Source organism: Takifugu rubripes, chromosome 8, assembly GCF_901000725.2.
Source record: "Takifugu rubripes chromosome 8, fTakRub1.2, whole genome shotgun sequence".
Lineage (NCBI taxonomy): Eukaryota > Metazoa > Chordata > Actinopteri > Tetraodontiformes > Tetraodontidae > Takifugu > Takifugu rubripes.
The window spans coordinates 2,831,094-2,854,683 of NC_042292.1; the positions used below are offsets into that span (position 1 = coordinate 2,831,094).

Sequence of the window (23,590 nt, forward strand, 5' to 3'; positions counted from 1 at the left end):
TTAAACCTAGAAATGCAGTCAGGGACACTACAAGGCTAGTATTGCTTGTTAAACCACTTTTTTGGTCATATTTGTTGAAATCAACCCTAATTAATTAGGCTACAGAGGAAATTTCCAGAAACGCAGGATTTATACGAGATAGTGAAAGCTGCCACTTTTGCCCACCCACATCACCACAACTGAGGGCCCCTGAGCAAGGCCCTCAACCCTTGACTGCTCCCCTGAGCATATATAACACATGAAAATGTAGCTGGAATGGACCTGTGATAGCCAGGCTCCACAGATCTGACATAACTGTAGGTTGTCCAAAATAAACAAGCCTGAGGACACTAATAAGTCCAGCTCCTGACTCAGAGGAAATGAATTGGGGTGCCCTGAGCAAAGTACCCAATCCCTTTTGCTCCGCGGGTGCAGTAAAGTGCTACCCACTGGCTTGTGTATTCACTACTGGTAAGTAAACGATGGGTTTAATGCAGAGGTCAAATACACAATCACTAATTGGCGTTTGTTTGTGTGTGTGTGGGGGGGGGGGGGGGTACTGTGTTTGGACAGAACCATGAGTATCATTATATTATATTTAGAGTCAGCTTTGTAAAACTGTGGGCGTTAGCTCCTTCTCCCACCCCAGGACCTGTTGTCAATAAATGTAGGAATAACTATGGTCTCACTTTGGAACTCTCTTTTTTAAGGATGTCATGTGGTAGGAAGGTTGTTTTTCACTTACACAATTGGCAATGAACATATCACATTCCCTCTGCTTCCCACGTCATTTAATCTTTGCTTGTCATTTAATTTCTTCTGCAGTCGCACGATGCAGGGGTGATGTTACAGCTTCCAGATGACTCTAGCTTTGGGGTGATATTTGGTGTTAATCTCTTTCACTCTACTTCACCTTCTTGTGAACAAAGATAATGATTCGTCACCATCTATAGATTGGAATCATGAACCTGTGTGAGCCTTTGATCAGATTTTAAACACTAAAAACACATCTACGGTTGTGTTGTGGCTCCAGGCAGATGTCTACAGTGTGTACATGGTTGGTGGTGATGTCAGGACATGTGTGGAAACATCTTTCCATGATGTTCCGACCATCTGGCCAACTGTGCCGTGATGACAAGGTCTAGAAATATTCATATTTGTTGGCAGATTAAGGAGCAGTTACAATATTACATAATGACAGATTTCAGTGGGAATTTAAAGTATTAGAATAACCTTTATCAAATGTGGTGACACTTTGTTTCTGTGCTTCTACATTAACATCAAGCTAGTGAGCTTCTGCATGTAGTCGGCCTGTTATTCAGATTTTAAAGTGATCCGATCATCTTTTCAGAGTTCCTGACAGGACAAAAAGTCCTATTTACCATGTGGCGTAATCCCCTGAAAAAAAGCCAAACGTTACATGCATGTACACGTGCCTACCTTATGTAACTAATTCTGTTACTAATTCTGTTCTAGATCCTTTTTTTGGGGATTTGTTTTTACTTCTGTCCATATGTGGGATTATTTAATGTCAAGCACATGATACAGCTGGTGGATGGAAAAAAAAAGGATTAGATTACCTTACACATCACTGATTGTATGAAACCTGCAGGATTCCTGAGGCAAATCAAAATGCGTGTGCATGCATGTGTGTGTAATTGCTAATCCATACAGACAGACAGCCACGAGTCTCTCATCTGATTCAGCTTGACTCCGTAACACTCCCCTCCAAAGTTGTTACCCTATTTATGTCTCTCTCCTATTGGACATCTGGAGATGATCTGTGCTCTTCGTGTGTTTGTGTGTGTGTGTGTGTAAAATGCTGACATTGGAGTTTTCCATTGAAGGCAAAAGCAGAATGCTGCCACCAAATGACAGACAGACAGAGCTTTCCAGCTCCAGTGGTTGTTGCCCTCAATCCCTCTGGTATCTTTGGTCATGTTAAAAGAGAACTATAAAAGTGGTCCCTTTTGATAGTTTGTGGCTATGTGATGCTATTTTTTCTGATGATAGCCATCTCCTTTGGTGGCGTGTGCGTGTTTGCTTGGAAGCATCACTACATTACACTGGGCATATAATCAAGTATGTTTACTCATATACATCTCTTAAACAATTAAAAGTTGTATCTCCAATTTTTGTCGATGTTGTTTTGCCACTTCTGAAAACATTTCCTCTTCTCACAAATGTTCCTTTTATTTTAAATATTTTAAGATGTCACATCATAGTTAGTTTGTTTGCCACTTAACCCATTTAATCCCACCGGTCACAATAGTGACCGTAAAAAAATGTTTCATTTCTAAGGCTATAAAAATGTTACTAAATGATCTATCAATGCATTTCCAGCAGATATTGAAATAATAAAGGGTCTCAATGAAATATGTGCAGTGTCGCACATTTACTGTAAATTGTCACATGACCAGAGCTGTTCACTTCGTGTTTGCGCCAAGAGAAGAGGATGGCGGCAAGAAAGCTCCCACAGAAAAGGTTAGTAAAATATGTTAACATAAAGATAGGACATAGATTTTTGGTACACATCATGTTTAAGGTGTCTAGTATTGATATATGCATTTGCAATTACTCAACTTTGTTTAATGTGGTCATAGAACTCACAAACATGTCACTGGCAACAATAGTGACCGGTGGGATAACCCATTGTATCTACATGCTAATACACATAGGCTAACTGTTCTACCTTACTTTCTGCTGCTACCTAACTTTGTACCTAATTGTACACACAGACACACACACACACACGACTAGCTAGCTAACTAATTCTACCTAACTTTCCACACATGCACGCACACACGCAATTACAGGTAGGCACACACACGCACACCACACACACACGGACCCCAGGAAGACTAGCTAGCTAACTACCAAACTTTCTGCTGTGTTTTCTTTTAGATTTACTTTGAGTCAAGTTCTTGATGTGTTGGATCAAGATGAGTTCCCAGACAAGGCATGCAGCATTGCAATCAGTTTCAATTGTGAGAAACGCACAACCTATGCATGTGAGAAATGCAAAGTACCACTGCACATTGAGTGCTTCAAGCTGTACCATGGAGTGTAGAAGAAAAACAGGAAAGACAGGAGAATGCAGTTGGACATAGAGTTCACAAGCATGCACACACATACACACACACAAGTGGTTGCATACAGTTACAAACAAACAGTACTTTGGAGTCTAGGAAGAAAAGCTGAAAAAAAATACCCATCAAAATGTCATAAATGTTCCAGGAAAAGATGTTATTTTTTAGTTATTCAAGGTGTTGCTTTGCTCTTTGTTCTACAACCTATTTTATTTTGTTGTTCAGTCAGTCAGTGTAGGCCTATACTTGAAAGCATGTTCAGCCGGCTACCTCTATCCTAAATGTTTACCTCCATGTTCAGTGTGTTCAATGTATACTGCACTAAAAATGAATGTGTTCAAATGAATTTTGCACTAAAAATGAACATTTTCAAATGAATGTTGCACTAAAGTAAGCTGCACTAAAGTTACAATGTTGAAATACATTGATGATTGTTGTTGTTTTTTGTCTTAACCTCAATATTCATAACGGTGCTCCAAATATTCATATTGCTAGCCGATAGTATAAGGCTTTTAAAAGTGATAATAACTAGCCTTTGATATAAGGGTTTTATACACTCGCGCTCACACACACGCACGTGCGCACACACTCGCATGCTTACACACACACACAAACACACACACAAACACACACACACACACACACACACACACACACACACACACACACACAAACACACTGCACAGGTCAAATAGACCTATATTCAGTCTGTCCATTGGTTGATACAACACAGTATCCCACCGGTCACAATTGTGACCGATCATAAAACACACTTTTTCACACACTTTTCCATGAAAATTTCTAAAAATTATGATTGATTGTTTCAAAGGGATACTAATGACACATGATTTGGATATTTTTGTGTCTGGGAAAAATTTGGGATTAAATGGGTTAATACTAAAAATGAGAACATTTGATGTGGGTATTGGCTTCTTACACCTTTCAATATGAGAACAATTTCTTGGTTTTCTGAAGTATTACAGGTACATATTTTTGATATTACAACAAAAATTAATTTGGAGCTCCAATTAAAAAAAGTACAGCTAATAGCTGTCACTCATCAAGGGTCCCCTGGGCGTCGTCACCTTGCTAACTACGCCACCGGAGCCCTCCGTGTCCCCCATTGTTATCAAGCCTCGCTGAAAATGTCAGATGAGCCATAGCACATTTCTGTTCTTTCCCTCAGTAGCCTAATCACTTGAGCACTAAATTTGCCAAAATAGTCAAAAGTACCTTACAGTGTTTCTAGATTAGCCACAAGTGCAAAACAACACTGATGACCATCGACTCACTGACGTCCATGCTGTCCATTATTAACCTTGCAGTGTCATCAGTACAGCTTGTACACTGGAACACGTCATTCAGTTGTTTCCTTTTCAAAGAAAATATGTGCATGCATACATTTGTATCTTCACTCGGGCACTTATTACTTGAATAATTCCACTTTAAAATCAGATGCTTCTAGTCTTTTCATCACAACTAAATTGCCTGCTCACATGTTCTCATTCCCCAAACCCCTGTGACCTTGGGAGGAGTGGCAGCTACCTGAGTCAGCAGTTTTTGCTGAAATATGAAATGTTTTCTTCTCTCTTTTCTCTCCATCCCTCCACCCTGACAAGCTGCCTAAATGTACTGTAGTTTGCCAGTGACTGCTTCCGATGGGCGGCTTCACACATACGAGATTAACTTCAAAATATTACTGAATTCTAGATGAATAACCTCGAAACTATTATTTTTATTTGGAGGTATCCTCTAAAATACTGCATGGAGTGCCAGTCCTGCTCCTTTCCCTTGCTCTGCTGTGACAGGGTCCAGGCAGAGATCTGTTTTTCCTCAGCTTTCTGATGGATTCCAGCTTCCAGGATTGGGTTTCCACCTCTCATACCTCTTCAATTAATGCCGCAATAAACCAAGTTCACCCGACTTCATTCCAACCCATGTTCTAATTGACATTTTCTTCTACCGCATACCTGCGTGTGTGTGTGTGTGTGTGTGTGTCCCTCACCATCTCCCAGTAACTGAATTTGTGTGATGCTGTGGTGTGGTTTCTCTGCTATCTGTGTAGAACAGCGTGCAAGATCAACGTCTGTTGGCCTGATTTAACTCCATTGGGGGAGTGGGGGGGGGGCTCACTTCCTGCTGATGTGTCTGGATCTCACGGTCAGTGACCTCGGGGTCAAAGTTCCACTTCCTTCGAGAGTAACTGTCTGTGGGATTTACAACACCTCTGTATTCATTTGTGCCAAAACTTTTGAGACACTTGGGTGATATGAAACAGGAAGACACGGTAAACTGTGTCACATCGCCGCCGCCCGGTGCTCTCTGACACGCTGACACGCTGACAGAGTGACACACTCAGCTATTAAAGCGCACGTATACACACACAGACACGTGATAAGTCATTAACCAGAAGAATAGTGTGCTCTTTTAGAGAAGTAGGTCATCCCCTGTGGGCACTGGTCAGTGTGCCAGGATAGCATAGCAATTATCAGAAAACAAAACATCCTGTTTGATTGGTTTTGACACAAGCGGGTGCGATTAAGATAACTCCAGCCTAAAACTGGTGTTGAAATCTATAACATGGACGCACCGTTGAAAAGTGAAATGCAGGACCCAGGACGAAGTCTCCTATCTTTCCATTTGATATCTATGATCACAGAGCGTGCCACCATTATAACAAGTCTCAGGAGCTCGTTGTTCCAGGAGTGGATTAATTGGGCCCCATTTAGGTTTTCAATCTTTGATTTAGGTCGATGCATTTGAAAGGCTGATTTAGGATTTTATTGTGTCTGTGTTTATAGTCACTCTTTATCAACATCATTGCTTAGTGCCGAGAAATGGAGGGGGGGGGGGGGGGGGCACACACTAGATCCTGTTTGCTATTTAGAACGCCAAATCCATTTTACACATCTGATTCTGACCCTTTCCCTGATTGCGTACAGATAGATAGATCCATGTTTCTTTATTCATGCTGGATGTTGCTTTACAAAAACCAGAGCCTGACCCCCAAACAACAGAGCCTGAGACCAGGACCAGAATCATAAGCAGGACCTGCTTGCTGAACCATCGGTCTTTGCACATCCCGAGATCCCCCCAGTCAATCGAATCTGCTTTCCCAGATTACTGTGAATTGCTCAGCCATTACTGCCTCATTTGGCGTCAACACCTAATTTAACCCCCAAAATTGACATAGTCATAGCCCAAATAGTCATTTTTAGCTGCATGTTTTATCCAGATTTAAGATTTTTTTTGTTTTTGTCACTAAACCAAGCAAGTTTTATGCAGTATGGTTAGCAGAAATGTGCCAGATGAAAACTGCGAGTGACACGAATGCCTCTCATGATCTCAACTGGATGCTGACTTTAATAGGACCATTATGTATTAATGGATCTAGTGACCGGTAGATCATCTTAACACTTAAAAATCAATGTGTCTTGTGGAAATGGGCTCTTTGTGCTTGCATCAAGAGGCTCAACCTCTTGATTTGAAGTGGTTTTATGCTAAATAAACAGTTTATTTTTGTTCAGCAACTCGTGCTGCTGATTATCAGGCACTCAAAATAGCCAGTAGAACGAAAACATGCCACTGTTGTTCATCAATGATCGTGCGTGCAAATATTCAGGAGGTATTGGATTCTAGAAAGGTGTGCTCATCTGATTACAGACACAAATATCAGTAACATTGTACATTTACCGTACATTTCTGCTATTAGCAGTAGTGCATAAACATGATGGAATACATCTGCAGATGTAACGTTCTCTTGTGAGTCCTGCATTAAGTAATTACCATGATTTTAGTTCTGTTGTGGCACAGAAAGAGAAGAAGAAAGAAGAGGATTTGCTCACAAGAGACAGCTGAAACTTGATGGCAGATGATTTAAAGGTACCGTAAATGCCTACCGAAAGCTTATTGTATGAAACCGTTAGGGCCGAAAACCAATTATCTCTAGACATTTGATGCTGCAGCTACTCACCCATCTTTTCTTTGCTCTTTATCAATAGCAGGTTGACTTTAGACCCTTTTAGCTGTTGTCCAACTGCCAGGAGAGGATAAAATGCTGTTTATGTGTATTATTTGATTATTTTAATGTCTAACAAAGTTTTTCATGGGTCAAAGTGGGGATCGTGTGTCTGTACTTTTCCGATCTGCCTGACTAGTGTCTTCCTATCCAATCTTGCAAGAATGTGGAGAGCTTTGATCTGACCACATTTTTTATGGTGAGCAGAGAGGGCAACGGCGGCCTGTGTGCTGGTAATCTTCCCATCCAGGCTCCCTCTCCCATTTTTCCCTTCTCTCCCCTCTACCTCTGCATTTTTCCCCTTACTTCTATCCTTTTGACCCGCAGCAGGAAATCTAATCAAGCAGGGAGTGTCCTGGCAGATTGTTGAGGGCGAGAGGTTAGTTGTTGCGGCTGGCACCAGTAAAGCTTCCCAAGTGTTTGGAGTGGAAGAGGAACCCTGAACATGCAGAGTGTGGACATGCTGGGTTTAATTTATCCAAGGAAATTCAGACAACCGCACTTCATTCTTTTTCTTGATTCAAGCTCGTACTGTTTTGTTTTTACAATTTTTTTTTTCTTGGTCCGGCCCCATTCCTAATTGATTCTAATGCTCCTGTTGTGGGAAGAGAAAAGGAAGAGAAAGGTCGTAGAAGAGAGATGTTTGTGGGGTTTTTTGTCACGTTTGTGCTTTCCGTCTATCCTTTTTAATGCTGACAGCACTGACGACACCTCTTTTCAACATCTTCTCCCCCCGCCATCCCTTTTTCACATTTATTTTCAGCTAGAATTGATTTTTGCATTTGGTGCTACTTCAGTAAGTCTTATAAAGTTGACCTTGTTGCAGGAAAACATGCGAGGCAATGATACCGCACATGTCGGGTCAGCCGCTTTGTTTGGCTCCTGGCCTGAATTATCTGTTTTGCTTTTCCAGAGCACCCAGGCAGCCAGGCCGGCAACTCCCTGTTCCTTGGGTTTCTAGGCAAGGCTACTCAAGTTTCTAACAACTGCGTGGGGATTCTGCATGTTCTTTCCTGAACTGTAACCCAGTGGCGGGTCCTTCTTCAGCAGCATCCTGCTGAACAGGTCAGATCACGGAGCTTAACGAACAGCTTCCTCGCCTTGAAATGATTTGGCTGTTGAATCCCCGCACCCAAATGAGCCTCTGGAATTTTCTTCTCTGAGTGTATTTGCATTGTTCTGACCCTGAGAATCAGGTGGATTTTCTGTTGACGACAATAACTGTGTCTGTCTTCCTTGTCCTCGTCACTCAGATGGTGTCAACAACGTCTTTGTCCTTCAGTAAAGCCCTAGTAGATGTTATGATTTTCAGGCACATGTCTGTCAGCACCCTGGATGAAAAGACTGCAGGTTCCACTCGCAACATCTACAAAATTCAGTGAAACAACAGGATAAGAGGAAACAGAGCGAGAATGTTGACATTGTTGTTTCAACCTCTTCATATATGGAACTCACAGTAGATAATACGGCTGAGAGCTGAGATTGTTGTGGCATTTCTTTGAAGACTGTTCACCAAACCTCCTAATCTCTTCCCCAGGTGGGACAAAGACAAAGGAGGCCCAAAGATGAAGCAATGTGCTCTGCCCACTGGTTGATTGTGTCTGTGACAAATACAGTATGTTTACACTGTTTGAATATTTCTTTAAGAGATTAGTTGCCCTAGTTACCATGATAACACGTTTGTGCTTCACCCACCACATTACATGGGCTCAGTTGCATTAGCAACTAAAAACAAAAGCATCTGTGTAGCATCACAAAGAATTGAGGAAATGGACTCTACAGGGATTCTGCAGACAAGCAGCCAATTGTTCTGATCTGGTTTTATCAACAAAACTAAATATTGTAGAATTTATTTCTTCATTAACTTTGTCTTGGGATCTCTATTTCTCTGTCTCTTTCTCTCTCTCTCTTCTTTATGGAACATCCTGCTATTGTTAGCGTCCTGATTTTGGCATGTCTTGTATACATGGCAGTTTTTTCTTTTGTTCATTAAATACCATGGAAATATGCAAGACTGAAACTAATTTTGTTGAAACCCTGACATGGTGAAACACAAGCAGCAATAAGTCTTAAAACTAGGGACCAAGCATTAGTAATAATAGCAAAAACAAGGTGTTGCCAATGTTTCATGTGGTCTACTTGCAACTGTCAAAATATTTTCAGTGTCTTTCTTTAAAAATAATGAAATCTTGTTGAATAAAAAAAACCAAATCCACACATCTGACCAGACTTTCCTACCTGTCAAACTGAATCCAGTGCTGCTGTAGTCCAGGACACTGTTTCTCTCACCTATAAATAATGCTCGAAATTGCATGTACTGTATCCTCTTCACACAACCGGAGGATGGCTGCGATGTTTGTGTTTTTCTTTTTCAATGTGACAACTCAGCACTTCTCGGACATTGAATTTCCACTTGACTCACTTTCCCAACATAAATATGCAAATAAAATAAAGGTTACTGTATATACCAGGCATGTCCAAAGTCCGGCCCGGGGGCCAATCACGGCCCGCGGTAAGATTTCATACGGCCCGCAACTTCAGTCTTACAATGTATTATTTACAGGAACAGATTGACAGTAGACAGTTTATATACTGTGGCCATGGCTGGCACCAGATCACTGGCACCAGATCACTGGCACCAGATCATGTCATTGTGAATGTTTGTGTGGATCAGCAGGGTGTGGGGGTGGAGGTCTGCAGTGGGATGAGCTGCCTCTCTCAGCGTGTATGAACTGTATGAGTGTGTTTGGGGGTCCAAAATGTTATTTAGGTATGCCTCTAATTGGAGTGTCTGCATGCCGGCTGCAGGGAAATGGATTTTCACAATAGCTGAAAAAGACACATTGAAAGTTCTGACCACCAACTGGCTGATGGTTTCAAAATGTCAGTTGCCTGAGAGACTGTTAACATTCTTAAGATTGTTTGGTATCAAATACATGGCAACATAAAGTATATAAAATAATCCATCTGTTTTTTTTTGTGGGAAGTTCATTATAAAAGAAAAATAATGATAACTGCAGCATTTTCACAACTGAACCAGTTTGTTTCCAGTGGCTGCGTATCGCAACACCTGTCGTTTCTGCACTTTGCAATTTCTTCCAAGTACATCTGAGACTGACTGATCAAATCCATAACTATATTAATGGTATATATCTTTTATAATATTTGATAACTAAAAGCTGGGTATCATTGGTCCCAGCGATGCCTAATGTAAGCTTGTTTAACCAGAAATCCATTTTGAAAGATGACAAGAATGTTGGAACAGTTTGTAAATTTAGTTAGTAAAAAAATATGACGTCAAGTGTGTTTTCCACCCAGTAAAAACGATGAGGAATGTTGTCCCTGCTATTAATGGTTTCCATCACATTTAGGTATTACAGTTGTGTTAAACTATCATTAAACCTACAACATATTTGCCTCCTTATCAGCATCAACGCTTTCAACAAATCCAGTCTGCAAACCACCTATCCACATGCCTCTGCTGCGAAGTGTTCCATAATAAATTCCCATCAACATCAGTGAGTGGAGATTCCCATCTCAGTTTTCTCAGCTTTCCCATGGCATCCCGAGCTGACCCCTTTTCCCTGTTGGCAGGGATGCGAGAAACATGTAAAAAGTTTATTGTGCCTTTTGATAATGTTTATGTTATATGTCTGGACTAGAGGTTTTGCAGATTTGAAATGCAGGAATAGAGTTCCCAGCCTTCTCTTGTTTTTATTTTATTTTAATATACCTCTCCTGACAGCCAGGACAGGAGCAGGGGTCTGTTCAAGGCCTTGAGCCAGCAGCTGGATAAACACAACATTAACAGCTGTGGTCTGTAGGAGTCGGAGCGTGATGTGCTGCTTGACTGATGCCTCCGTTCGCATGCAGGTTCCTGAATCAGCACGAGCCGAGTCACTGCACAGCGCTGCCTCAGGGCAAAAAAAGAAGAAATGAAACATCTTAATACACACCCAAACACACACACACACACACACACATACGCACAGAACCAATTGTTGCTGATGTCATAGTAGGCACAGTTAAACAATGGCCTTTTTTATTGACATAGCTGGCCTGGGGTTATGAGCTTACTAGCTAATGTTGACAATGTTTAACACTTTCCGCAAGACAGTTTGACCTTATTTCAGTAGCATCCCTCGTTCTTTTGTAAATCTTTTACAGAATATGTGAACTGCATAGACAGATTGTATGTCTGTGCCTATCTGAAAATCAGATAGAACTTATATAAAATCTTTAGCTGATAAGCAGTTACTCTGAGTTAAATACATCATACTCCCCAGTGCTGAGCTGCTAATCCTGCCTTTGAACAAAAGCACAATTTAACTCCATAAGACTCCAGATTTGTAGCACATGTGACATAAACATAGGTTCCGAACTATAAAATAAAAATAACTTTAGTTTGCTGTCTTAAAAAATGGTTTTGTTTGTGCTTGTTTTCTTCAGTCCTACATACTGTATATCAGCCTGTGCAACTGAGACATTTAAGAAGGTATAACAAAAGCTATTTATAATGTGCCAGAACAGTAAACTGGACAAATTTCCACATTCTCATTTGTTTAAAGTTACCAGGCTACATATAAAATGTATATACCCACAAATATATAGAATCTCCAAACTCTGAGGTCTGCTTAAAGTTGGTTCTTAATGACACTGCCGGGTGCATATATTCAATATATATTCAAGCAGGACACCCACCAGAGTTGTGAAAGTTGTCTCAACATGGGCATCCGCTCTTCTCAAAGCCTTGGGTCATCACCCTTTCACAAAACAAACACTTTTAACTGATGTACGCAATGACATTTCAAGTATTGTCTACAGGCAAATAATGTTACGTAACTTAGTACACCAGCAAATATGCAGATGCCTCCTCGATTTAACTAAGTAATAAATTCTTTAAGAGATACAACGGCGACTCATCATTGATAACATTAACAATGCATTAAGAGAGTCTGTTTCTTTGGCATCGTGCTCAGATGCTGTGGAGAAAGTTCCAACATTAGCACAGCCATTACGGCAACATAAAATGTAATTGGGACTGTACCTTCGCTGGAATTTAACTGGCAATTTATACTTGGGGGAGGATACCACGTTGCACAGTATTTTGATTGTGGTTGCAGTACCTGTTTTGGCCACAAGTATACACCCAGCTACTTCAACAGTGAGCCTCTGGGTCGCTGGCGCAGACAGGTGCTTGGGAAATGCAGTGTTTAATTGATACTTTGAAAACCACAAACCTCTGCGCTTGGCAGAATGTTGCCTCAGCTATTGCATGTCTGTGCTATACTGAATTACACTGTGATGTCTCACAAATCAAACACACACCTGCGCCCACACATGAATCTGTTTCCATTTCTCACTAGAGTGAGAAATGGAAACGACCAGATTTTATAAGTTAAGGTTACAGGCACCAGACGTCAATGGTGCAAATTTCACATCTCATCAAATATGCATTAGCAGCTACAGACAATGTTTTCATTAGCTCCAATCAGTCCTTGGACTTTTTCCTTATTGCACTCGAGCGCTAGGCTATATATTACAGACATGCAGAACATTTTGGTAGGTGTGCCGAGATTTCCTGACATAAAGGTCCAGGGAATTTATTGCTTCTGTCCGGAGTCTCTGGTGCCAATGACCCTCTTAAGGCCCACCCTGTGATACAGGAAATGATCCCAATTGATCGTACCCTGTTAACAAAGCTGAGGAGGAAGGAGAAGGTGAGAATGAGGGAAACTGCACATGCTCATGGGATCACGCTTTTGAAGTGGGACTCTTCTTGCCTTTCACACTGCATGATTCCTTGAACATCTGGTGTCAGTTGAGCTTTTATAAAAGTAAGTGTGCCATTTATTAATCCACTACTATACTGTCAAGATGGAGCTTGGCATGGTTACCATTGGGTCTTAAGGGATAAAAGACAAAAAGAACAGTTTTAGCAGGTTTATCTTATCATTTGAAACCCTCCCTGTCTGGAGAGTGAACAATGACAGAGATCCCTGTGTGTGAGAGTATTTTGTACAAGAGTGTTTGTAACCCTGTCTCGTCTTCTTGATTGATATAACCCTTTCGAGGTCACAGAGAGGGTGCTCATACACCCCTGGATGAGTTGGCAGTTCATCACAGGGCCCTATGTGAGCATTTCTGGGTGCAGTACCTTGCTCAAGGGTACCTCAGCAGTGCTCTGAAGGTTTTATGGCAACTTCCCCTACTACCAGAACACCTTCTGTGTTTTGTCCGCGCTGGGACTCGAAACAAGAACCCTCCCCTCAGTCCAGTCCTCAACAGACTGTGCTCCCACCGCCTAAATGGGCACAAATGTCAGGGGATGATGCCAAAACCAGCAGGTGCCTGAACCAGCAGACCACAGACCGTGATGGCTGAGTGGTTCTGAATGCACAGAGGAAACAGTGCACAGCAAAAACAGCTGGACTGTGTGTTGAATTCCTCCGCTCAGATAGCTATTGGGCCGTGTTGTCAAAAGCAAAAGAAAAGCAAAAAACAAAGAAGGGGAAAAAAAAGAGATCCAGTTCCCGTTGAGGGTCTATCATCATACACAATACCCCACATGTGATCGTGTGAGCTGGAGCTTTTAGCTGGATCAGCCAGTCAGACTGTTTTCCACCAGTGCAATCGTGGTTGGCACAGTCAGGGTAAGCACTGTAATCAATGACATAACCTTCCAGTCAGGGTGTGTCATAAATACAAGGCCATTACCGGACGCCACGTGCAAACCACTGATGATTTTTTCCGAAAGATGTATCAGAGTGAGGGGTTTTTTCTAAACAAATTCAGCCAGAAAAGCAGTGAAAGTGTCACTGAATTGGTTTCTACTTTGGTTGTTGTTGGTTTGCGTGAGAACTGAAATTGCGGTTGGTATTTTGGATGGTTTTAGTATCACCCTGAACAATTAGATCCTCAACATGACAATAATGTTGAGAATTTCAAATGAATGTCCCATTTCTGATGTCCGAGTTTAGAAAATATACTTTTAGGTTCTTGGAACGTAAACTTGAAAAGCTTCACTACATTCCATCATTGCTTTCTGCCCCCACATCCGTTACTTTTTTCTTCAGGATGTTCTTTTCAACAGTGTGGGGAACACACTTGGTGGTGGTTGTTAGAGTCCATGGTGAGCTCATTTGAACTCCGCTGGCTATGCACAAAGTTTGAGCACCGGCAGATGACAAAAAAATGTTGACTTAACCCCCAGCCCCACAGCTGCCTGTTGTCTGATCTGGACATTAACCTTGACAATGACCCCTGACCTTTAACCTGTGCCGTGTCGCCGGCCAAGATGAATAAAGGCGATTGGACTCGGCCTGTCATATGCCCGTAGTGAATATTTCATCATAGCCTTGTAAACAGCGATTTTTCCACATAATTCTGCAATGAATGAAGTTCTGTTTTGGTGGATTTGGTATTAATGTTAGTGTGGATGAGTGAGTTGTACATGAATGTGGCCGTTGTAGTGGGTAAATATCAAGACTGGTTTTGCATAATATCTGTCAGGACATGCAAATAAAACTTGTAGCCCGTATGTGTAATCGTTTTCTCCTGCTGTGCGTCCCGTATTGACTCCCGAGGATGACCTCACCCTCAGTGCAACACTTTGAAACACCCAGCAAAGCCAAGGTGATGTGGAAAATCCAAAGATTCAGGGCCCTGAAGCTTTCACTTTGATTTCTAACACCGACGAATGGCAACGAACCAACACAGAGCGATCTCAACCCCTGAGCTCGACTGTCAACAACATGGCAGACAATGTCGTCAAGTGACCCCAAAAGACTCCATGCACCCATCTGGCAAATGAATGTTAAAGCCTTTGGGTGGCATTAGCAGGATGCTCTTATAAAGCACCCCCTATGAAGTTTAATGTCTTAACAATTTTATTTTCATTTTTCCTCTGTTTTCATCTCAAAGTAATTTTTTTCCCATTGTGTCTTTGGCATAGGCAACCCTTTGAAAGAGGTTTGCAGATTACAACAATTTCCTGCTCCCAAGTCATCAAATAAGCAATGTAGCTGTAAAAACCCTGAGCTCCAGGTTGCTCTAATCAGGCCTCCAGCAGCAGTTATCCACAAGACAAATATATATGTGAACTTTCCACGGTTTTCTGAGGTTTTAATGCTCTTTATTTGTATGTTCTGGCTTGGTTATCTTTACAAATATAATGAGATATAATATAATGAATGAAATATAATGAGTTTTTGATTTTATTGAGCCATTAGGGATAAACTCAGTATAAAAAGCAGTCATGTATACTATAAATTCAGGTCTGACCCTCTGGTTCTGGAATCGTGCACATGCACTGAAGGAGGCTTTTATTTCCTTTTAAACTTCCAATCAGGAAAATCAACATTGCTGCTTGGACATTTATTTTTGGCCATAATTTTCCAGCAGCAATGATGCTGGGACCGGTGTACCACTGCCCAGGACAGCCGAACACCTCAGACCACTTCCTGGGTGTCATTGACGACAAACAATTTCCAATTTGTTAATTTTCCCCTGCTTCTCTGTAAATCAGGAAACAGTGTTCACCCTTTCTATGTTTTCCTTTTAAGTTCTGAGGAGGTGATGATGTTACAGAATTTACCACAAAGATAGTCTGTCAACTTTACTCTCCACTGAGAATGTATGGGGCCGTGCCTTATGTATATCACATGAAAGCCGAACTGTTTCCCACAGGGTTTCCTGTAAAGAATCCAATCTCTCTCCAGATGCGTGAGTGATAGCGTAGGAAACAAAATACAAACCATGTGCAGAAGGAACATAAGGTTAAAAGGTCAATCTGGGTCAGTCTACAGAAGAACAACTCACTTTCTCATTTATCATTAAACATTTCCAAACTAAACTGTACAGCACAGAACACAATGTTCTACCCAACTGAAATGTCCCTTAAGGATTTATTAGACTGCTTGAAATCTAAACTATTAAACAATAGCTGTATGAACATTGGAAGAAATGTGGAATCCATCCCTCCCCACTGAGACTTTCACAGAAATGGTGCGGAAAGTACTTTTAAGGATTTGACGGCCCACCCATGTGTCTTGTTTTGTTTACCCAGAGACTGGGTGGGTCGTCAGTGAGACTGGTTTCACCTGCGAGCTGGGAGGAGCCAGAGGGCATAAAAGGGGCGGTTCTCCTTAGTCTCTCTCTCTCTGGCTGGGCTGCTGCCACCATACCTCATGGCCGTCTCATCATTTTAGTTTGGGTTTGAATATTATTATTATAATATTATATATTTATTTCAGCACTCTCACATACACCCCTATCCACCTGCACTGCATTATTGATTACAGATTCATCCTGTTTTCTCACATTTCTTTGGGTTTCTCAATAAAAATATCCAGATAATTTGATCTTTCTGTGTGCTGATTCCCTCCTTTTGTTACAACTTTGAGCCAAGTTGTAACAAGGAACAAAAATTGGATATGTAACACAAACTGCAATGACCTCGAAATGACATTTCCTGGACTCAGAAATTACATAACTATAATTGTGTGTTGTTAAAGTAGTATGTAAGAAATGAATTTTGAATTAATAAAATAACCCAGATATGTCACAAGAAATTGAGGAATTGACTGACTGACACTTGTCAATCACTGATAACAGTCGTCCAGCCAGAATATTCTCATATTAGAAGTGTCAGCCCTAAATCATGCTGATGTTTCCATGTTGTGTTTCTGTCTGCTTCTCCACCATCCACCTAGTCCCTAATCAGTCAGTAGTGTTTCAGCAGCCCTGTTTCCAGTTACCACTAAGCTTCTGTCATCAATGATTCAAAATCACAAATGTCTTATGTTCCTAAACCTTAAAAGCCTCGTTATAATTCCCAACAACATCATGACAAAGTCTGTAAAAAAACAAGGATCTGTATCGAAGATAGAAGCATGTTTTCAGGTGGGTCATTGATTTGACTAGATGACTGAGGAATAGCGACTCATCATTGCTTATGTTAGCAATGCATTAAAAGAGTCTGTTTCATGCTGAGTCACTGTGGAAGAGGTTGCAACATTAGCACAATCATTATGGTAATATGAAACGTAACTGAGACAGTACATTAGTCAAATGTAGACGTTGTTCCTGTATCCAGCAAACAAACTGGCAAACTTTACTATTAGGAGGAGGTGGAAGGATACCACGCCGCACTGTAATTTGATTGTGATTGCAGTACCAGCCTCGGCCACAAAGTACAGGGAGCTCCTTTAACCTATATTGTGTCTTCTTTCCTTTCCTTTATCTAAGTCAGGGTCAGTAAGTCATACTGTGTCCCTGTCGTGTCCTTGACCCCAGCTCGGTTTTAAAGGTGAAATCCTCATCATCCTCCTCCTCCTCCTCATCATCCTCATTATCAACACCACCACCAGCCACAAGAGAAACTTCAATCGTATTCAATTTTATCTATATTCAAACTGCACATTTAAGTAAAGTAAAAACCACAAACGCCTCGTCTGCACTTGAATACCTCACATTTCATTACACACGATCTGATGCCGTGTGACCAGCACCTACGCATTTCTGAGGTTTATGTCTGAAATTCACAGGACATTCCCTGGCAGCCTGAAGCTGGCTCATCTGTGGGGAAATTACACCCAGTGGTTTGTTGTGTTAATAGATCTTACAGGCAGTTTCTCGGGGCGCGAACTGTGTGGTCCTCCGTTTCATTTTCTCTTGTCAGGTGTGGGATATTGTGTTATTTGTTAACATTTCTAACCCCTTAACTCTCACGTTTCCAGAAATATAGGCTGGGATTCTAAGGGAATTTAATGAAAGAGGGGATTTTTGATAACTATTCTTGCCATTATTCTGTGATATTCCAGGTATTTTAAAAAAATCCAATGTGGTAAAAATGTAAGCACTCACTAGCTAACTTGATGGATTAGGTTGCTAATTTTTTTTTTTCAAAATATAAGGTCTACCTGTAGCGTTGTGGAAATTCTGCAACACACAGGAGACTCAGATGATTGTGTTGAAATGAAATGTACTAATAAGGAGACGTGACACCAACACAGCAACAGTTCATGCATGCAGTGCCGTTGGAACTGAGACATTTGTACTGAGAGGTATTCTAGGCAAATGGAGCGTTACTGGCTGGCATCAGCCATGTATGGTGCCAGCCAGTCCATCTTTCCCTATCCCAAACAGAAGATGCTAACCTTAGATACAACAGAATCATCTAGTTTGTTTGTCACTCCAGCATTTCTTTGTCTCTGGGAATAAATGGAAAACAAGAGCTCAAAAGGTCACGAATTGAGAGTAAAGGTCAATTATGCTGCACAATTTAGAATTTAGAGAGACGTAGTCATTTTTCCTTCACAGGTAGGATAGAAAACCTGGCATGAATCTGGCCCTTGAGGACTGGAGTTGCTCACCCATGAAAAAAAGAAATCCTCTTAAAGTTCCATCCAGTGGAAATTTGCTTGAGGAGGAAAACATCCAGTACTGGAACTACATCATTAAATCTAACTGGTCAAGGTAGATGGCACCTTTATTCAGGGTTGATTCTGGGAAGTTGGCACATAAAAACTCCCTCAACACTGTTTCTTTGTTCTTGCTTGCAGATAAATAAATAAATTAATCATTTAATGTATCTGTGTGAATTGTGGCCTATTTTGTGAACTGCTGGCCTCTATAATTGCTTTAAAAATGTATTTTAAAACACGGCTGTAATGCCAACACACTTTTATGTGAATTTTGAATGAAGGTAGGTTAGCGGTGTTTATGTGAACTCAGCTGTAGTTCTCACCGTTGACCACCTCAGAGATTTCTGGTGAAAAAAGGTTTGAATCAACAACATATAAAACCCGTATTTGCACATAGTATATATATTTTTTTCCCCTCTAAATAATTATGCGGTGGCAAAAGTCCCCTCTGTTGCGTTCCAGAGTGTGTTGGCGCAGCATAAAGGTCGCTCTGTAAGTTGTTTTTAAACGACAGCATATTCCACTGTTGACAGGGGACGCTGGAATAAATAATCCTGTCATGGTGTCACATCAACCATAACTGACATCTTTTTTAAGCAGGACTTTCCTTCACAGTGGCCATAGTGCACTCGCGTTATGTTATTTTGTGCATTTAACAGTAAAGTCAGTTTGCTGCACTTTTAGACCTTGATAGTGCAGCTTGATATTTGGGTGTTTCAGGACATTGAAACCATTATTCCTGCTGGTCCAAGTACTCCCTGCGTGCTGCCCACCCGCAGTGAGCTGCGCCACACTGCAAACGCCGTGGTGTTAAAATCCACAGATTTTGTCGTGTTTGCCCAAAGCTATGACAAACTTATCATTAAGATGTTTCCATTTGGCCCTGTGGTGTGACAACTTGGTGTGTAAGTGCTCGTGTGTGGGAGAGACAAGGGAGACTAGGTCTCACGGAAGTAGCAGGAGGAGCAATTACTCTTTTATGAGGGGAACTGAATTTCCAGGGACTGCATTATTATCATAGAACATTTCATGGGGAGCCGAGTCTCGGTGGAAAGAAAGCCCCGTGAGAAGGAGGGTAGGAGCGAGGGACAGACTTGTTACACAGGTGGTGTGTATCCCGGACACAGGAAAACCCCTCTCATGATTTAATAGCGTTTTTAATTACGTGAATAAGTAGCCTGTTTACAGCGTCCAGGTTGGCCCTTCGAGCGGCTGCAAAACAGCGAGAAACAGACTTGTAAACTAACAACGCCTTTAACGAGGAAGCCCCGCTAACATGGGCAACATTGTCGTCTGTTGTCTGGAAGGGGGTATTTTCACCCTGGCAGAGTTTTAGGGTCTACAAACATACTCTGCTGACTGTCCGGCGTTTCCTTTTCCTGCTGCGATACGGCTGTCGTGACCCTAAAGAGGAAGGAGCTGGAGAGAAACTTAGCAAGATAAAGAACATGTTTACACCTGTTGGTGAAAATGCATCCAGGATATGGAATATGATCTATTTCAGTTACAACCACAGCAGAAATAAACAGATTGAACCAAGTCTGTTTTATTCAGCCACATGCTTGTGCAGGAAGTTCTGGCCTGGAATGACATTAACATCGAGGTTGTCTTTGTTAATTCCCTCAACACCTCATAGGCTGCGCTATATATTCCAACAAAAAACGAGACGTGAACCGTAGCCAAACAGCCCATGTGTTTTTTTGGTTCGCTGACAAAACCCAACACACATCTGACGAGTGAACGCTCGGCATATGTCATCAGTGGGAGACATCTGCTGAGCCCACAGAAAACCAACAGCAGTGCAAGCCTTTCCCCTTTACTGAGCTCGTGTTTTTTTTATGATTATGATCTTAAGCAGCGTTCATAAACATACCTCCCCTAAGTGTTTTCCCTCCTGTGCTTGGAGCAGCTTTCATCTGCGTTTGATCTGCTTTCTTCCTTCTTCCTCTGTAGAAAACATCCCTGGTAATCCCATCAAAAGGCCATACAATAAAATCCTAAAAAGTTAGAGATATACTGTATGGAGAATTTTTGTGTTATTTGTGTTTGAAGAAAAGCAATCTGAGATTCTCTTTTGCTTATTTACTGTTGTTATTTACATTTTCATCTTGCAAATGTAAAATGAAAGATGTGTCCCATGCTAATTCGGCTAATTTGTTGTCTTTTTGACATTTTCTCATTGGCTTTTGTTCAAGGAAAATTTTTGGCGGACTGGACTTGCATGTGAGGTCAATGGGGATGAGTCTCTGCGCCAAGTCTCGAGTTCAAGGCCTCGCCACCAGACTCCAACGGTGGTTTGGTTTAGGCAACAAAAACACTGTGGTTGGAGTTAGGGGGAGATTGCTTGATGGCTATGTTTAAGCTTATTTTGCAAAATATTGCCATTTCAAAGTTGTTTGCTTAGCATATGAATAAGCTCAGGCAATTTTCTTTACCTCATTTCCTGTTCTGTTCCCGGTGAGGCACCAACCAACCACATCTCACACCCATCTTTTTTCAGTAAATCAGTGATTTAGCTGAGGGTTGTTTTTTTGATTTCCAGTCATCTATGAGCTTACTAATTAATGTGCACAACTACGAGTTGGTAGTCATCACCTCAGTCCTGTTTTAGTATAATTTCATAGAGCTTATCATTCACAAATTAAACGTTTTTCTCCCTCTCTTCTGCTGATTAGCTACAGACAGTTAGATTGCTTTTTGTTTAATGTGTAATTAATTTATTTGGAACTGGTTAAGTACTTGTAAAACAAGCCCAAGACTGGACAGGATCCGTCAGGAAGGAAAAAAATACATAAAACTTTTGATTTTCAAATAGAGAACAGTTAGTGTACTTTCAAAGCCTATCATCAGGAAATGGAGACGCCTACGTGTGTTGCGAACAGCTGTCAGCCACCATGATCACTATTGTCTGCGTGATTACGAACATTGGGGATTCGGGACTGGGACTCAGTCTTAAGTAATGATGACGACCTTTATCGGAGGGTTTGACCTTTGGTTGTTAAGGTTTTTTTTTAACTTTACAGTGTGCTATCCCTTCATCAGCAAACACTACTCCTATTCAGAAGAGAACCTTGATTCCTAAGAAGCGTCCCAACTCAAAAAGAGACTAACATAAGCTAGATGAGATGATGTCATTTCCTCAGCACTGCCAAAACCACATCATACTGACCCCACAGCTGCACAGAAAATGGACTATTTACAGTCATCCAAAGCATTGGCGTCATGGTGGATCTGTGTGACGCACTGTGCCTGGCTCGATAAACTTCATATTCAGGGCACACTTGACCTCTGACCTTTCATTGTGGCCTCGCAGCCTCGGTCATCCACGCTGTTCGCGTTTGCTTTGCTGTAAGTGCATCCACATTCAAAGCAGACAGAGAACTCTGACAGTCCTGTTTTGTCTGGATACACGAGCGGGAACGTTCACGTCAAAGGCGCTGGGGAAACCCAGAACCGGAATTGACTGCTGAGAGCTGAGACCTACGCCAGAACCCCAGCTTCCAGATGTGGGGGTGTGAAGCAGCGGCTGCGGTAACATCTGGGGCTTTCTGCACTAACTGACCTGCGGGTTATTTCGTGTATGTATGAAGAGCGTACATATCTGTAATAACGCCGGTCTGTGCCCTTTGTTGACAGCGTGGATTCAGGCTGCTCGTGTTTACCGAAGCACACGACAGAGTCAGGTGACGAAATGTTTTTGGAGCATATGGGCAAGCATGCACACGAAGTGTATATATGTGTGTCTGTGTGTACACAGTGAGCTGCAGGTCTAGAAGCCCCCCATCAGAGTGCCAGACTGTGTTATTGCAGCTGCAACTCCTCCTGTTTCGGACCTGAATCACACATCAGGTGCTTTGCTGCTTCCTCCTCTATATACCTCTCCTCTCTTCTTGTCCCATTCCACCCCTGGTCTCGCGGTCTCGCCTGCCCGGGCTTCTCTTCCCCCCAGAATTCCTTGAGTTCATGCCAACAACCCGGGAAATGACAATCCTACTCGGCTAGACGGGCCAGTGACCCTCTCATTACACACACCACCTCCCCCCGCTTACCCATTTGATGATGCCATGACAGCGGTCAGATTGAGTGGGCTGCCCTGCTTCCTGCACGGTAAGCCAAAGAGTAATTTGAAGGTGTGTTTTGTAGGTACAACCATGGGTTTTAGTGCTCCATAGTTAATTATTATTGTAGTTCTTCTTTCTCACAGTTTTAAACAAACACTGTGTTGGCTTTATCAGATATCTGATAAATTATTTCTTGTCACATTAGCCTTCCTCATGGAAACCCCCTATTTTGGTTAATTCTTTGCATACCATCTTACTTAACCCTAAATTAACCAGGAATGTCCTTCAAGTGCATGCTGCTGAGAGTTAAATGCTCTAAAATAGAAGGCAGAGAGGTTCCCTGATAGCAGAAACCTTTATTTTTTTAGAATAGCACTGAATTTTTCATAAAATACGAGCTTGATTCAATCAACTCAGACATCTGTCAACATAATAGTAATGAATCAAATAAAACATGCAGAAAAACTGGTCCATGTTTCTTCTTGAGAGTGTTTGAAGTGCTTAATAATGCAGCAGGGCCGGTTTTACCTTCTCATAAATTGCCTGTGTTTTGCTTTGGGGGTGCAGCCCTCTTAGCAAGCATGGCATTTCCACGTGCACTGATCTATATGTGTGGATGTAGGACAATTTGAAGTCCTGGATATTTAAACGTGCAGTTACTGACAGCTTAGATGGCAATATAACCTTCCTGCCTTACAAAGTATGGTAGCACAGCATTCCTGTGGGATGACCACACACAGAGGTCGAGCCATCAGTTGTTTGTTGCAGGGAACACATGAGTGGAGGACGAGCTTTAAGCATTCCTCACCAGCCAAACTACAATATGGCGTTCTTACACTGCAGCAGGAAAGAGTTGACCTGCTGAAATGAACTTCACTCTGACATCATGAATTTTCATAGCATAGCTTCATGTAGCTTCGCTTAGCTGAGATATTATTATTATTGTCAGTGTCATTGTCATTGAGTGATTGATTGGTTGTGCACAATGGTAAATAACATTTTAATCAAAGATAAATA

The 23,590-nt window shown here is 41.6% G+C and overlaps 1 long non-coding RNA gene across 1 annotated transcript in view; it reads left to right on the forward strand.

The window, feature by feature from the left end:
• Positions 1 to 9,240, forward strand: part of LOC115250848 (uncharacterized) — a 28,003-nt gene extending 18,763 nt beyond the window's left edge. The window contains exons 2-3 of the long non-coding RNA XR_003889408.1: positions 6,866 to 6,950; positions 8,000 to 9,240. This is a non-coding gene — a long non-coding RNA (uncharacterized lncRNA). The remainder of the gene's footprint in view (positions 1 to 6,865; positions 6,951 to 7,999) is intronic.
• The last annotated feature ends 14,350 nt before the right edge of the window (positions 9,241 to 23,590 follow it).